The sequence below is a fragment of the Sminthopsis crassicaudata genome, chromosome 2 (assembly GCF_048593235.1).
Source record: "Sminthopsis crassicaudata isolate SCR6 chromosome 2, ASM4859323v1, whole genome shotgun sequence".
In the NCBI taxonomy this organism is placed as follows: Eukaryota; Metazoa; Chordata; class Mammalia; order Dasyuromorphia; family Dasyuridae; genus Sminthopsis; species Sminthopsis crassicaudata.
Window position 1 is genome coordinate 540,932,950 of NC_133618.1, and position 15,309 is coordinate 540,948,258.

Genomic DNA, 15,309 nt, shown 5'->3' on the forward strand with positions numbered 1-15,309 from the left:
CTTTTTTTAACAATGCAGCGATTCAAGGCAGTTACAATAGACTTGGGATGGAAAATGCCATCCACATCCAGAGACAACTATTGAGACTAAATATATATATCGAAGCATAGTATTTTCACTTTTTATTTGTCTTTTTTTTTTCTTTCTCATGTTTTTTCCCCCTTTTGGTCCGATTTTTCTTGTACAACATGACAAATACGGAAATATGTTTAAAAGAACTGCACATATTTAATTTATATCAGATTACTTGCTGTCATGGGGAGGGGGGAGACAAGGGAGGGAGACAAAAATTTGGAACACGAAGTCTTACAAAAACGAATGTCAAAAACTATCTTTGCATGTATTTGGAAAATAAAACACTATTGAAAATTTTAAAATGGTTTATTTAATAATACAGTCAAATTGATCAATTTCAACTTAAGTATAAACCCCTTCCTTACTCCTCTCTAATGGGAGCATGAAAAGAAAAAGTTAAAGAAAAACTATCAGTGTCCTAGCTGATACAGATTTTAGGCTTTTGCTGCTGAGGGGCAATGATAAATAGCAGAAGGTCCTGGACTGAAAATATAATGGGATATGGCCAGTGCTTGAACTTTAAAAGAGAAAAGTTAAGTAAAGACAAAGAGAGAGAGAGAAACATGGGATAAAGTGCTAGGTAAAATTTTTCCCCTAACTGCCAAACAAGGTTGGCATAGGTAGTTGGTTAAATCCTAGGATACCCAAACAATTCTCCCTTCCTCCAAATAATTTATGCTTCATCCTTGCTGAAGCAGTGGGAGGCAATTTGAATCTAAACAACTGAGCTGTGTATTGAACTCCTAGTTTTGGGGTGTGCTTACAGACTAATTTTAAGCTGCCTAAGTTTGAAAGTTATACAACTCACGTGGATTCCAATATATTTGATTTTATTCCTTTCTCTTCATTAACCAAAGTAAGGGATTACATACAGCTAAATCACATGTGTAGTTTATTCTATTATGCCATGTACATGTAATTAGAAAATATTTAAATTCATTATAAAAGGGAAGAGTTCACACTTAGTGGGTGAGGGCTGAGCCCAGAGATTAATTAAATAAATCCACTTTGACTGAACTTCTAGGTGAAAAGGAGGACTACTGATCCTCACAAAAAGGGTGGAGCTAGGGAACTGAGTTTGATAGCTCTGTGAGAACCAAAGAGAGTTTGTCTTTTTCCTCTAGCAGATTTGGGGTTGAGTGGAGCACATAACTGATGAGGTTTAGAATTGGGGTAACTAAATGAAATTAGGTCTAGTGGCAGGTTCAGGGTATAGGAAGTCAAATAGAGGGGGTGCAAGGATACAGAGTTAAATGAGGTCTAGTGGCAGCGCAGAGTCCCCTGTAAAGGAATTTACAGATCCGAAAACCTAGATTGACAAAAGAGATTTATTATGGGGTTTGGGAGTAAAGTCTAGCTAGTAAAAGGTGAAGGGAGAGATAAAAGAACACCGGAAATAGGATTCTAGTGGACAGAGATCCTTGGCATGCCAAGCCTAAGACTGCCATGTTAGGAACCTCTGCAAAGAGAGAGCTCTTTTATAATGAGAGATTTAGCTAAAGGGGCTTGTGGGTGGTGTCCTAAATTGGCTTAGATCTGGGTGAAGATTGTGAGAGCTCAGATCTCCTATGGAATTCAAAAGGGTGCTTTTGGGATTTGTGAATCAAAAGGTCCTAGCTTCTTGAATTGATAATGTCTCAGCTAGGAGGGGCTGAGAATCAGAAAGGAATAAAATCAATCTGAAATGATTAGTTTCTTAAAGGGAGCACAACCCATATCATTGCCTGAAAGGATTAGTTTCTTAAAGGGAGCACAATCCATATCATTCCCTGAAAGGATTTGTTTCTTAAAGGGAGCACAATCCATATCATTCCCTGAAAGGATTAGTTTCTTAAAGGGAGCACAACCCATATCATTCCCTGAAAGGATTAGTTTCTTAAAGGGAGCACAATCCATATCATTCCCCCCTAAAGCAGTTAAAACTTAAATTCATTTAAGAAAAAAAGACTTGGGGCAGTCTCTTATTGAGGCAGAATTGAAGATTTCCTTCTTCAAGGATTTTCCTAGTTCAGGGTCCCCTCTTCATAACTACTAGAGTGAATCTGGAATTGTTCATCTCTGGCCTTCACCAAAAAAAATGGGGTCCCATATATGCAAAAATGTTTGTGTTAGCCCTTTCTTTGTAGTGGCAAGGAATTGGAAATTGAGTGAGGTTCGTTAATTGGGGAGTGGCTGAATAAATTATAGCATATGAATATAATAGAATATTATTGTTCTTGATTAACACACCGATTTCAGAAAAAGCTTGGAAGACTTACATGAACTAATGTTTGGTGAAGTGAGCAGAACCAGGAGAACATTGTATACAGTTACAAGAAGATTGTGTGATGATTAACTTTAATGGACTTGACTTTTTTTTAACAATGAGGTGATTCAAGGCAATTACAATACACTTGTGTTGGAAAGAGCCATCTGCATTCAGAGAGAGAATTGTAAAGACTGAATGTGGATCAAAGCATAGTATTTTCACCTTGGTTGTTATTTGTTTACTTTTTTTCTTTCTTGTGTTTTTTTTCCCTTTTTGATCTGATTTTTCTTCTGCAGCATGATGAATATGAAAATATGTTTAGAAGAATTGCACATGTTTAATCTATATTGGATTGCTTGCCATCTGAGGAGGAAGGAGAGGGAGGAAAGGAGAAAAATTTTGAAATATAAGCTTTTGCAAAGGTAAATGCAGAAAATTATCTTTGTATGTATTTGAAAAAATAAAAAGCTATTATAAAAAAATTGGATTAGGAAACTAGGCAGCAGTGCCCTCCTGTGACCAAATAAATGTAAAAATGCTTATAAAACAGACATTTCAGTTCTATATTTTCCCTGTTCTGAGAAAGCTCTCTATTTGAAATTAAAATGTTTCTTGCACTAAAGATAGGATAAAAGTAGTGAGGATCATGAGAAAGAAACTTCAGGACAATAAATTTCAATTATTAAAAAAAAGAAATTACATAATAAAACACCCAAAATATTAATGAAGACATAATTTGCAACATTATACATAAACTCTGGGTCGAATTCTAAAGTTTAGTTTTTAAGTTAACTGGCTTAAATATGGAGATCATATTTCCTGTCCTGCTTTTCATAAAATAAAGTACATATTTAATAAGGATTAAAAAAAAAAAAACTTTGTCAGACCATAAGCGCTTATTTTGGGGGGGGAAAAAGGGGAGTTGGGGGTTGGAAAGCAGTCACCTCATCCAATAATCTTTCCCTTGCCCTCTGAACAAGACTAATGCAAAAACATGGTGTATTAGCGCCATCTGGTGATCCCTTCCCTGAACATCAGAAAGTGGGAATCAAGAGCCCTGTCCAGCACCAACTCAGGATGCTAGAATTTGGAACTAAAAGGGACTTGATGTAATGCAGGAGAAACTGAGGTAGGATAGAGGTTAGAGAATAATTTAGTAATTTATTTGAAAGAGAGAGATTTACTGGGACCAAATGGATCCATGGTTTGGTCCCAGGGCTGAATGAGACTATAGTGTCCAGGAATCCAGCAGTGAAAGTTGGATACAAGATTCTTTTATAGGTTAACAAGAACTATGACATAATGGGGGAGGTACCTGGATGAGGATGACCTAATGGGGAGAGGCACCTAGGATGACACTTTGGAGGGATATCAGAGAGGCTCCTGATATTCTAATGATGTCCAAAATGGATAAAGACCTTTATCCCATCAAACATTAAGAGGGAATGGTTATAACCTGAGGTAAAGTGACTGAATAGGACAATTAGGGAAACTGGGTCAGGACATAAAAGAGAACAACATTGAGAGATTCTTCTAATTTTCACATTTTAAAGAGGAGGAAACAAAGTCAAAACAAGCACTGAGGACTTCCGGCCAAGATGGCCGAGAGGAGGCACACAGCTCCTTGAGCTCCATGTTTTCTCTCAGAATTTATTTCATGACAAAACAAGCACTGAGGTGCCCAGGGACACCTTGGTTAGGGCCTTGGGCTCCTGGCTTTGAAAGCATTGTTTCTTCTACTATACAATCAACTTCAGATACAGCAACATCAAAATAAGATAACCAGTGATTTTTGGCAGGCTGTCCACAGAGAAACGTCCTTCACATTCTGCTGCCACAGAACTGAGGGCATTAACAAGCAATCTCTCTCCATCTCTGGTCTCAAATGAAAGGTTATTAAAGGTAAAAAGGCTTTCTGACATTACCATATCTGTTCATCATTCCCCCAGTCTTTCATGCAAATAGTTAAGAGTGCTAGACCTTAGGGGCAGCTAGGTGGTGCAGTGGATAGAGCACCAGCTCTGAATTCAGGAGGACCCAAATTCAAATCTGGTCTCAGACACTTAACAGTTCCTAACTGTGTGACCCTGGGCAAGTCACTTAACCCCAGCCTCAGGGGGGGGGGGGGAAAGAGAGAGTGCTAGACCTTGAATTAGGAAGCAAGATTTCAGATTCTGCCACAAGTACTTACTGGTGTGACTGTAATGTAAGCAAGTCCCTTTACCTCTGTTTCAGTTTCTTCATTTGTAAAATGAGAAAAATTACAGCACCTCACTCCCAGGGTTGTAGAGAAGATCAAATGAGATAAAAACAAAAAAAGCACTTTGGTCCTGAGTAACTTAAGTGGGCCTTAGCAGAGAAAACAGAAACATTTATAGGATTAAGCTACTTGCCAAGGTTAGCAGGGAAGAGCACTGATAGGATCATCTCAGCCTTATTTGGGTCTTTTGTTCTTAAATTTTGAGTACATTCCTACCCTGGGTGGAGGTTTCCTGAAACCCCATCTTATTGTCTTCAATCCAAAAGCCAAGTTATGATATCAAATCCCCATATATCCCTTTAGGGTTAGCCTGCCAGTCAGTGACATACTCCTAATTATAGCTAACTTCTGTATGAGTTCAGCCTGCCAGTCAATGGCATGCTCCCACTTTATGACATCTTCCCTTTAAGGGTGTCTTCCACTAGAGAACTTGTCTTTCCTCTTGTTTACTAAAACCCCTTTTCCTTGCTGGATACTGTTACTTGCCATGGATTTAGGCTGTTCTTAACAACATAATAAAATCTTTGCCTCTTGATTTGGGGATCTATGTCTACAGAATCTTTCAGGACGAATTGGGAAACCAGCCTGTAACTCCAATGTACTTTTGGGGTTTCACTCCATATCCCATCATTTTAGAGGCTAACTTCAACATTCCAGTGACTGAATACCGGAGGAGTCTGACTGCATCCTGAACCTCAACAAAAGTGCTTTTTTTTTTTTTTTTTTTTTTTTCTCAGTAATTTTTTGGCAGTTTGATTGATATGGCACTGAATAAGTACATTAATTTAGGTAGATATGTATTTGGCTTACAATCAAATAGGGGAAGGACAACTCACATGGGAAAGCTAAAAAGGTGAAGGCAGAGGAAGGCATTTGACAAGATAGTTTAGTGAAAAGTCAGAAACCTAGTAGTACATCCAGGTGAGAAATAAGACATGAGCTGAACTCCATCCTTAAATGGAAGTTTTTTTTTTTATTTTATTTATAATTTTTTTGGCAGTATATATGCATGAGTAATTTTTTTTATAACATTATCCCTTGTATTCATTTTTCCAAATTATCCCCTCCCTCCCTCTACTCCCTCCCCTTGATGACAGGCAATCCCATACATTTTATATGTGTTATAATATAACCTAGATACAATATATGTGTGTAAATACCATTTTCTTGTTGCACATTAAGTATTAGATTCCGAAGGTATAAGTAACCTGGGTAGGTACACAGTAGTGCTAACAATTTACATTCACTTCCCAGTGTTCCTTCTCTGGGTATAGTTGTTTCTGTCCATCATTGATCAGCTGGAAGTGAGTTGGATCTTCTTTATGTTGAAGATATCCACTTCCATCAGAATACATCTTCATACAACATTGAAGTGTACAGCGATCTTCTGATTCTATTCATTTCACTCAGCATCAGTTGATGTAAGTCTCTCCAAGCCTCTCTGTATTCCTCCTGCTGGTCATTTCTTACAGAGCAATAATATTCCATAACCTTCATATACCACAATTTACCCAACCATTCTCCAACTGATGGACATCCATTCATCTTCCAGTTTTTAGCCACTACGAAAAGAGCTGCCACAAACTTTTTGGCACATACAGGTCGCTTTCCCCTCTTTAGTATTTCTTTAGGATATAAGCCCAATAGCAGCAATGCTGGATCAAAGGGTATGCACAGTTTGATAACTTTTTGGGCATAGTTCCAAATTGCTCTCCAGAATGGTTGGATTCTTTCACAGCTCCACCAACAATGTATTAGTGTCCCAGTTTTCCTACATCCCCTCCAACATTCATCATTATTTGTTCCTGTCATCTTAGCCAGTCTGACAGGTGTGTAGTGGTATCTCAGAGTTGTCTTAATTTGCATTTCTCTGATCAGTAGTGATTTGGAACATTTTCATATGAGTGGATATAATTTCAATTTCATCATCTGAGAATTGTCTGTTCATATCCTTTGACCATTTATCAATTGGAGAATGGTTTGATTTCTTATAAATTAGGGTCAGTTCTCAATATATTTTGGAAATGAGACCTTTATCAGAACCTTTAATTTTAAAAATATTTTCCCAATTTGTTACTTCCCTTCTAATCTTGTTTGCATTAGTATTGTTTGTACAATTTTTAATTTGATGTAATCAAAATCTTCTATTTTGTGATGAATAATGATCTCTAGTTCTCCTCTTAAATGGAAGTTTTAGAGTTCAATCAGAGGAAATGAAGGTGGAGTACCAAGTCTCATGAGATTCTAAGAAAGAGATCCAACACTTATATAAGAAAGTAAAGGCTGGGTAATTTAAAGAGGAAAAGAACCCAAACTGGAAGGTTTCATTGAGAAACTAAAACCCAAATTGAGCCTTAAAGAAAGATAAAAATTACAAAAGGCAGAGATGAAGAGTGATGATAATAGCAGGTAGCATCAGAATGCTTTAAGATTTGCAAAGCATTATACAAATATTATTACCTTTGAATCTCACAACAACCTAAATTATCCCCATTTTACAAATGAGGAAACTGAGGCAATTGACTATTAAGTTAGTAATATGAAACTGGATTTGAACTCAGGTTTTCCTGATTCCAGGCTCAGTCCCCAAGTCACTATGCCATCTAGATTCCGTAGCTTTTGGATTTTGATTCTGTGATACCAACTTTTAGCTATCTCTTTTGGATTTTTGCCACTTGGAAATTTTATAAGCATCTTTCTGTGTTTTAATCCAAATCATTGATAAAACTATTAAATTACCAGGACTAAGCATAGATTCCTGAGGTTCGCCTGCTGTCACATTGGCATTAAGCCACTAACTACTCTTTGAATCTGACCAACTAACAAGTTTTAAATTCATCTGATTATATAATTGTTTCTTTCTTTCTTTTTTCTTTTTTGCACATGTAGATCCTTTGTTTTTTAAAAATTATTATTTATTTTTAACACATGTTTTATGAATCAGATCTTTTTCAAATAAACTTCTATCTAGCCATATCTATCCCTTATTGTGTCTTATAAAGTTGATTTTTTTTAAGCTACCTGAAATTTTTACATTTGTCCTAAAATTTCATTTTATTAGATTTGGCTTAAAAAAGGATTTCAAGCCTTTCATTACCAAAGGGAGAAAAAAGTGACAAAAAAAAATGATAATTCAAATGCTTACTTTTTCATTTCTGCAAACTTTTATGAGTATAATTGATGCATGTATTCATGACATCTATGATGAAATCATAAAAAGGGATTAAGAAGAATTTTGCAAACAACAGCTGGCTACGTGTTTATAGTCACACAACTGACTGAAGGGTTTAAAGAAGTCAAGAGCCCACTGTTTTTGACTATAAAAAGACCATTCAACTTGGCAGAGCAAAAATGTTGCTTTAAAGACTTTTTTTTCCCAACAGTATCTCTCATGTATATGTCAAAATTATATAATATCCCTTGAGAGCTGTAACAGAGACAAATTTGAGCAGTTACTATCTGATTATTATTAATCAAGGTATAAAAGGGAGATGTACAATTGCTAATGGTGTCTAGTGCAGAGTCCAAATGGAAGAATTCCTCATAGCTGTGAACTCTTTGGATGCTCATTTGCAAATGATAACAAGCACTGCAACAATGCAGAGCCTCCTAAATGAGAACCATAATCAGTTAAACTTAACTATTCACCCTAGAAGTAAAGGCATGAAGAATGCCTATTGTCCCATTGCCCATGGTGACATTCACTTAAATGGACAACATGTAGAGTCGATCAATCAGAACACATAACTTGGATAGACACTATATATGGGTAATACTTTAGGCTCAGAATTAAATGAGAGAAAACTAGAGGTTAGATTGCTTTTGGTAAATTACACAGTACTTTAAAATTTCCAAGGCTTTTCAAAATAAATCAAAGGTCCTTTTTTTTTTTCTTTTTTTTAAATTAATACCAATATTGCTTAAGCAATGCTGTAAGGCTGCAAGAAACAGTCTTCAAAGAGTTAAATTACAGGTCACTCAAAGAGATTGAAGAAGTACATGGTAGAAATCAGGGTGATGACATCACTAAAATAGCTCAAAGCTCAGCAGTGAAATATGTTATTAGTCAAGAATTCTGCAAGAGAATTATAAAGGATATATCATCAAAGTAATGAAGCCAAAAGAAAGCCAATCATATGACAAGGGTAAGAGGTAAATAGCTAATAGCTTTTGTGCTCCATTGGTATCCATACAATGTCAAAGAATAGTACTAATCCCTTTAGCACATTAGGGGTCCTTTCAAGGATTTACAGGATACATACAAAGGACACACAAGATGAGAAGACATGAACAGGTGAAAATCTTTGTCACTGAAAGTACTACTCACATTAATGAGGTTCCAGATCTATCAAAAAAAATTTCATTTGACTCAAAGTTCTAACCTACTGAGGTCTCCTTAGAACTTGACTGTTATTCAAAATATTAGTTCATCTTCCTAATTTTGTGGCATTTGTAAATTCCGTCTTACCTTCAAGAAATATTAAATACCATTGAATCAAGTACAGATCTTTGGGGTACTTGACTCATGACCTTTCTGATATAGGACCATTAATGATTATTTTGTGGGTCTATCTAGTCAATGCTTAATCCATTATTTTCTAGGCCTCCTCTCCCTATTTTTTCCACAATAATATTAATAAAATTACCTGATGTTTTAATTTTTAAAAATCTAGGTAAATTCCATTTCTCCAAGCTACCAGTTTAATTGTCCTGTCAGAAAAGGAAATGGAATTAGTTTGACATGATTTGTTTTTGATGAAACTATGCTGGCTAATTGTGATTTCTAAATGTAACCTTCTCATTATAATTTTTGTTATTCAGTCATACAGTCATATCTGACTTTTTGTGACCCCACGGGCCATATTCTGTCAAGCACTTATCTATACTATCTCCCAAAGTCTGTCCAAACTTATGTTTGTTGCTTCCATGACACTATCTATCCATCTCATCCTCTGCCATCCCCAGGGACCCATTAATTCATTTTGGAATTTTGCCAAGATCTGAAGGCAAACTCACTGGGCTTATAATTTACAGAATCTATCTACCAACTTCCTTTGATTTTTTAAAAATGGAGTCCATTCTCCAATATCTCTCAAAGACCATTGTAAGCAGATTAGTAATTATTTTTATTATCTCTTTCACTATCTTGTAATATAATTTTTCTCTGCCAGGTGATGTGACTCTATCTTAGGTTCTTAAGAGACCTTATTACTGCTCTACTTGGCTGAAGGTTTTAATTCCTCATTAGCTATTTTTGTTTTCTTTTTCATTTAAAGATTATTCTCTTTGATAGAGAAACATGAAAAAAAAAGTCAATAATTCTTCTCTCTCCATTTTTCATTATCTTTGTCATCCAACAAAGTAGTTAACTTTTCCTTCAACCAATTCTCTTTCCCTCAATACACCTTAAAAAACCCAAACAAACACTTTTTCATCATCTTTACATTTCTTACTGGTCTCAACTCATTTGGAACTTAAGCACTCCTGGCACTATTCTTATATCATTATACTACTTTTATTAAAATTAAAATTCATCTTCATTTTCACCTGTTCTTTGCTTCCATCTTTTGTAAATCTTCTAAAAATCAATGTTGGTTGATGAGTTTCCAGGGCAACTATATTGGTTTCCTTAAGCAATTCCTCCTTTATTCCTCATTGGAATTCTATTTTTATTTTTTCCTTACTGAGAATTTCTCCTTTGGACAGATTTTTGTGAGGATTCTTACAAGGTGCTAAGTCGGTTCTCTAGTTCAGAGTTCACACTTTTCACACCTTTATTTTTTATTTGTTTATTTTATTTTTTCCTGAGGGTGGGGTTAAGTGACTTGCCCAGGGTCACACAGCTAAGAAGGGTTAAGTGTCTGAGACCAGATTTGGATTTGGTCCTCCTGAATTCAGGGCTGGTGCTCTATCCACTGCATCACCTAGCTGCTCCAACCTTTCATACCTTTAAAAGAGCATATAAAAGGACAAGCCCACTGGAAGCTTGAGGGGATTCAAAATCAAGATTCATTTCTGACTTCCACATTTGTGCTGGCTGGAGACATTCGGACAAGAGCTCTTGGGAGCTAAGGAGAGAGGAAGACCTCCAGATAACTCCTCGCTGCATTTTGTGATTATTGGAACTGAAATGAAACTAAGACTGCCTCCAGAAGCTCCCCAAGAAACCAGAGAATGATTACAATTTAGAGAAAAGAACATTATAGATTTTCCCTAGAGAATCCAAGTTTGTGAGACCCCCCCCCCCAAGCCATCTTTTCTTTGAATTCTTCAAAAACTGCTCTCCGAAAATCTTGGGTGTGTATCAGACTAAACTTGTCTTTCTGTCTTCCATCACAAATTTTATGATAGAGTGGTCCTTTCCCCACCAGGGTTCTCATCTTTAGTCATTAGTTGCTCCACAATAGTTCATCCACTTTCTTGATGTAATCAAAATTTTTTCTATTTTGTGATCAATAATGATCCCTAGTTCTCCTTTGGACACAAATTCCTTCCTTCTCCACAAGTCTGAGAGGTAAGTATATATATATATTCCTCTAATTTATTTATGATCTCATTCTTTATGCCTAAATCTTGGGACCCATTTTGATCTTATCTTAGTATGTGGTGTTAAATGTGGGTCCATGCCTAGTTTCTGCCATACTAATTTCCAGTTTTCCCAGCAGTTTTTGTCAAATAATGAATTCTTATCCCAGAAGTTGGGATCTTTGGGTTTGTCAAACACTAGATTGCTATTTTTATTCACTATCTTGCCTTGGGAACATAACCTATTCTACTGATCAACTAATCTATTTCTTAGCCAATCTGGTTTTGGTGACTGTTGCTTTATAATATAGTTCTAGATCAGGTACAGCTAGGTCACCTTCATTTGATTTTTTTTTCATTACTTCCCTTGAAATTCTTGATCTTTTGTAATTCAATATGAATTCTGTTGTTATTTTTTCTAGGTTATTTAAATAGTTTCTTGGGAGTCTGATTGGTATAGCACTAAATAAATAGATTAGTTTAGGGAGTATTGTCACCTTGATTATATTCACTCGGCCTATCCAAGAGCACTAAATGTCTTTCCAATTATTTAAATCTGACTATTTTTGTGGCAAGTGTTTCATAATTTTGCTCATATAATTCCTGACTTTCCTTTGGTAGATATATTCCCAAATATTTTATACTATCGACCGTTATTTTGAATGCAATTTCTCTTTGTATCTCTTGCTGTTGGATTGTGTTGGTAATGTATAAAAATGCTGAGGATTTATGTGGATTTATTTTGTATCCTGCAACTTTGCTAAAGTTATGAATTATTTCTAATAGCTTTTTAGCAGAGTCTTTGGGATTCTCTAAGTATACCATCATGTTATCTGCAAAGAGTGATAGTTTGATTTCCTCGTTTCCTACTCTAATTCCTTGAATCTCTTTCTCCGCTCTTATTGCTGAGGCTAGCATTTCTAGTACAATGTTGAATAGTAATGGTGATAGTGGGCAACCTTGTTTCACTCCTGATCTTACTGGGAAGTTCATCCACTTTCTTAAAGGATAAAATTAAAGCAAGCAAAGAAATTTTTAGCTACTTTGTTTTAGAAAGATAATCCCGAAGATATCCAGATAATTAAGATTTCCTATTACTACTAAATAAAGCTTCTTTTTTTCTTCCAGGCTTGAGATATGCTTCCTAAACTCCTTCTTTATTTTCCCTATGACCAGTTGTCCCTTTTGTGGACATTATATTCTAGCAGAATGGATCTACTTGCTATTTCCCATTCTTGTCCTGTCCTCTCCTGCTTTCATATGTTCTCTCCCACATCTGGTTAAGATTGCCTCCATCATATCTCCTTAGCTACTCTTCATCCTTCTCCTTCAAGCTCTTCTTCTACCACCAGCCCTTTTATTGTATCCTCCCTGATCTCCTTGGTTCCATCATTGAATCTTTCATGCCATTCTGTTTGACTTCTTCTTTGCACTTAATCATTGTAAACTTGTTTTATTTCTGTTTGTGGGTATATCTCATCTCTCCTTTTAAACATAAACTCCATAGAGTCAAGAGATCTTGGTATCTCCATTGTCAGCAACCATCTCTACATAGCAGATATTCAATAAATGATCACTAAATTGAATTAAAACCACACTAGTTTAGGGAAAAAGTGCTACCATAGGATTTATTATAGGGTCTGTAGTACATTAAAGGCCTCAGGTCTTTTCTTCATAAACTCCTTTCCTGTTTCCCTGGCTTCCTTTAAGGCTCTGCTAAAATCCTACCTTGTTCAACTACATTTCCTCTTCCCAACCTCCTCAGTTCTCTCTGAGATAACTCTCCATTCAGACTATATCTAGATATATCTAGATATAGTATATATACAAATGCATATGTATATATAGTACGTGTGTATGAGCCAGCTGTAAGTCCTTTAAAAGGCTGGAGGACTTTAGGAGACTTAACAAGGCCAGTTTCCCAGCTCATATCTGAGCTCCTTCAGATTATTTACTGACAATTGACATGACCAAATGTAATTTACTTTAAGAGAGATTGCTTTCAAAAATGAAAATAAATAACAAGGCCCAAGATGGCCTTGAATAATAGAACAAGTTAATGCCACAGTCTTGATTATACTTTCTGTGGTTTTTCTGGCATTTGGATAATATATAACAAAGAAAAATTTGCTTATAATGAGGTATAAAAGGGAAGCTATAAGAAATAAAGTCAGTTCAAGATGTAAGCTTGAACTCACCTGGCCCCATTCATATTTATTTCACTGACTGATTCATCTAGCACTCACACCACTTGTTAGCCTATATATATATAGTGTTTATATAAATATATACACTATAGTATATACTATATATTGTACACACTAAATATATAAAGGTACATAATATATGTGTACATATAGATAGTAGTACATAAAAACTTATTTGCATGGTGTCTCCCATTCTTGAAAGCAAAAACTGTGGGGTTTTTCCTATGTTTTATCTACTTATAATGCTTACTACTTTCTGAATGACTGCCTGATCAAACTATCCATGTCTCTCTCATCCTATGCTTATGCAGGTGATTTAATTTTTTTTTTAATTCATGGCTTTACATTTATGCCTTTTATATTTCCCATGAATCTTGTCTCAGGGTTTAGTCCATTGCTCTGTACATATTAGATCAATGATACCAACCAAGGAATTAACTGATAAACTTTGAAGTTTCTACTCTTTTTTTATTAAAGCTTTTTATTTTCAAAACATATGCATACATAATTTTCAACATTCACCCTTGCAAAACCTTGTGTTCCAAATTTTTTCCCTCCCTTCCCCCCATCCTCTCCCCTAGACAGTAGATAATCCAATATATGTTAAACATGGGCAATTCCTCTATTTCCACAGTTATCATGTTGCACAAGAAAAATCAGATCAAAAAGGAAAAAAATGAGAAAGAACACAAAATGCAAGCAAACAAACAACAAAAAGAGTGAAAATGCTATGTTGTGATTCATATTCAGTTCCTATAGTTCTCTCTCTGGGTGCAAATGGCTCTCTTCATCACAAGATCATTAGAACTGGCTTGAATTATCTCACTGTTGAAAAGAGCCATGCCACACAGAATTGATCATTGTATAATCTTGCTGTTGCTACTTACAATGATCTTCTGGTTCTACTCATGAAGTTTCTACTCTTTATAAGCAAAATATTTCGTTTTACAACCCTAGAAGGTACAAAGAAAACACTGAAATAAATACAAAGACTTCCGTAGAAAATGAAGTCATTCAAGAAGAAAACTTGCTTTCAAATATGTAGGACACGAAAGGTAAATAACTAAAGACAAACTGTTACCTCCTCAGGTGAAAGGATTTGAGGTAGAAAATTACATTTGACTTTCTTTTTCAAGCATCATTAACTTGTCAGAAAAGAGCAGAAGGATATTGTAATTTGGATGTATTACATTCTAAAAAGAGATGATAAATTATGATCCAGAGTACTTACCATTTTTTTATGGGCATCTGGATTATTCCCAAGCCTCATTGGTCATTATTTGGCCTCTGATAGCTCAGAATGAGTATAAATAGCAATTGTTTCTGTTTTGCCCAGAAACCCTGAGAGTCTTCCCCTCTCAGATTAATTTGGGGGGGGTGGGGATGGGGTGGGGATGGGGGTGGAGAAAGGAAGTAGGCAAAAGAGACCATTCTTTGCCTCATTTTCTTACCTTACCTTAATCACCAAGTGGGTATTGCCTCAGAGAAACTGAGACTGGGGAAATACTATAGCTTAAAAAGGCAAGATCTCCCACCACATCTGGAGCCGTTTTTAGTCATCCTGATCTATATCTTGCCACTGGATTTAGTTCTGGAGAAAAGAGACTGGTGACTTTGCATAGCCCTACCTCACTTGAATCCAATTCACTTTGCAAATCTTGACATCTCCTTCCTGATGTCATGGTCCTCTTTGAGAACAAAAAATAAACAACTATGACTGCAAGACGAAGTTGGATTACTAGAGAATAACTGCATGTTTGCCTAATAGTCTTAAGGATAATCTGGTAGAAAATTGATAGACATTTTCCTATATAATGTTAGGTAGAAAATGAAACTGTAACTTGGGATTTATAGCCCTAATGTCTTTTCTAACCAAAATTAAATATCTGATAGTTATCAGACAGCTCACACACACACACACACACAAATTAAGTACATAACCCTGCCTGGATTAATCCTTTTCCAGCTGGAAAAAGAACACTTGTGAAACAACA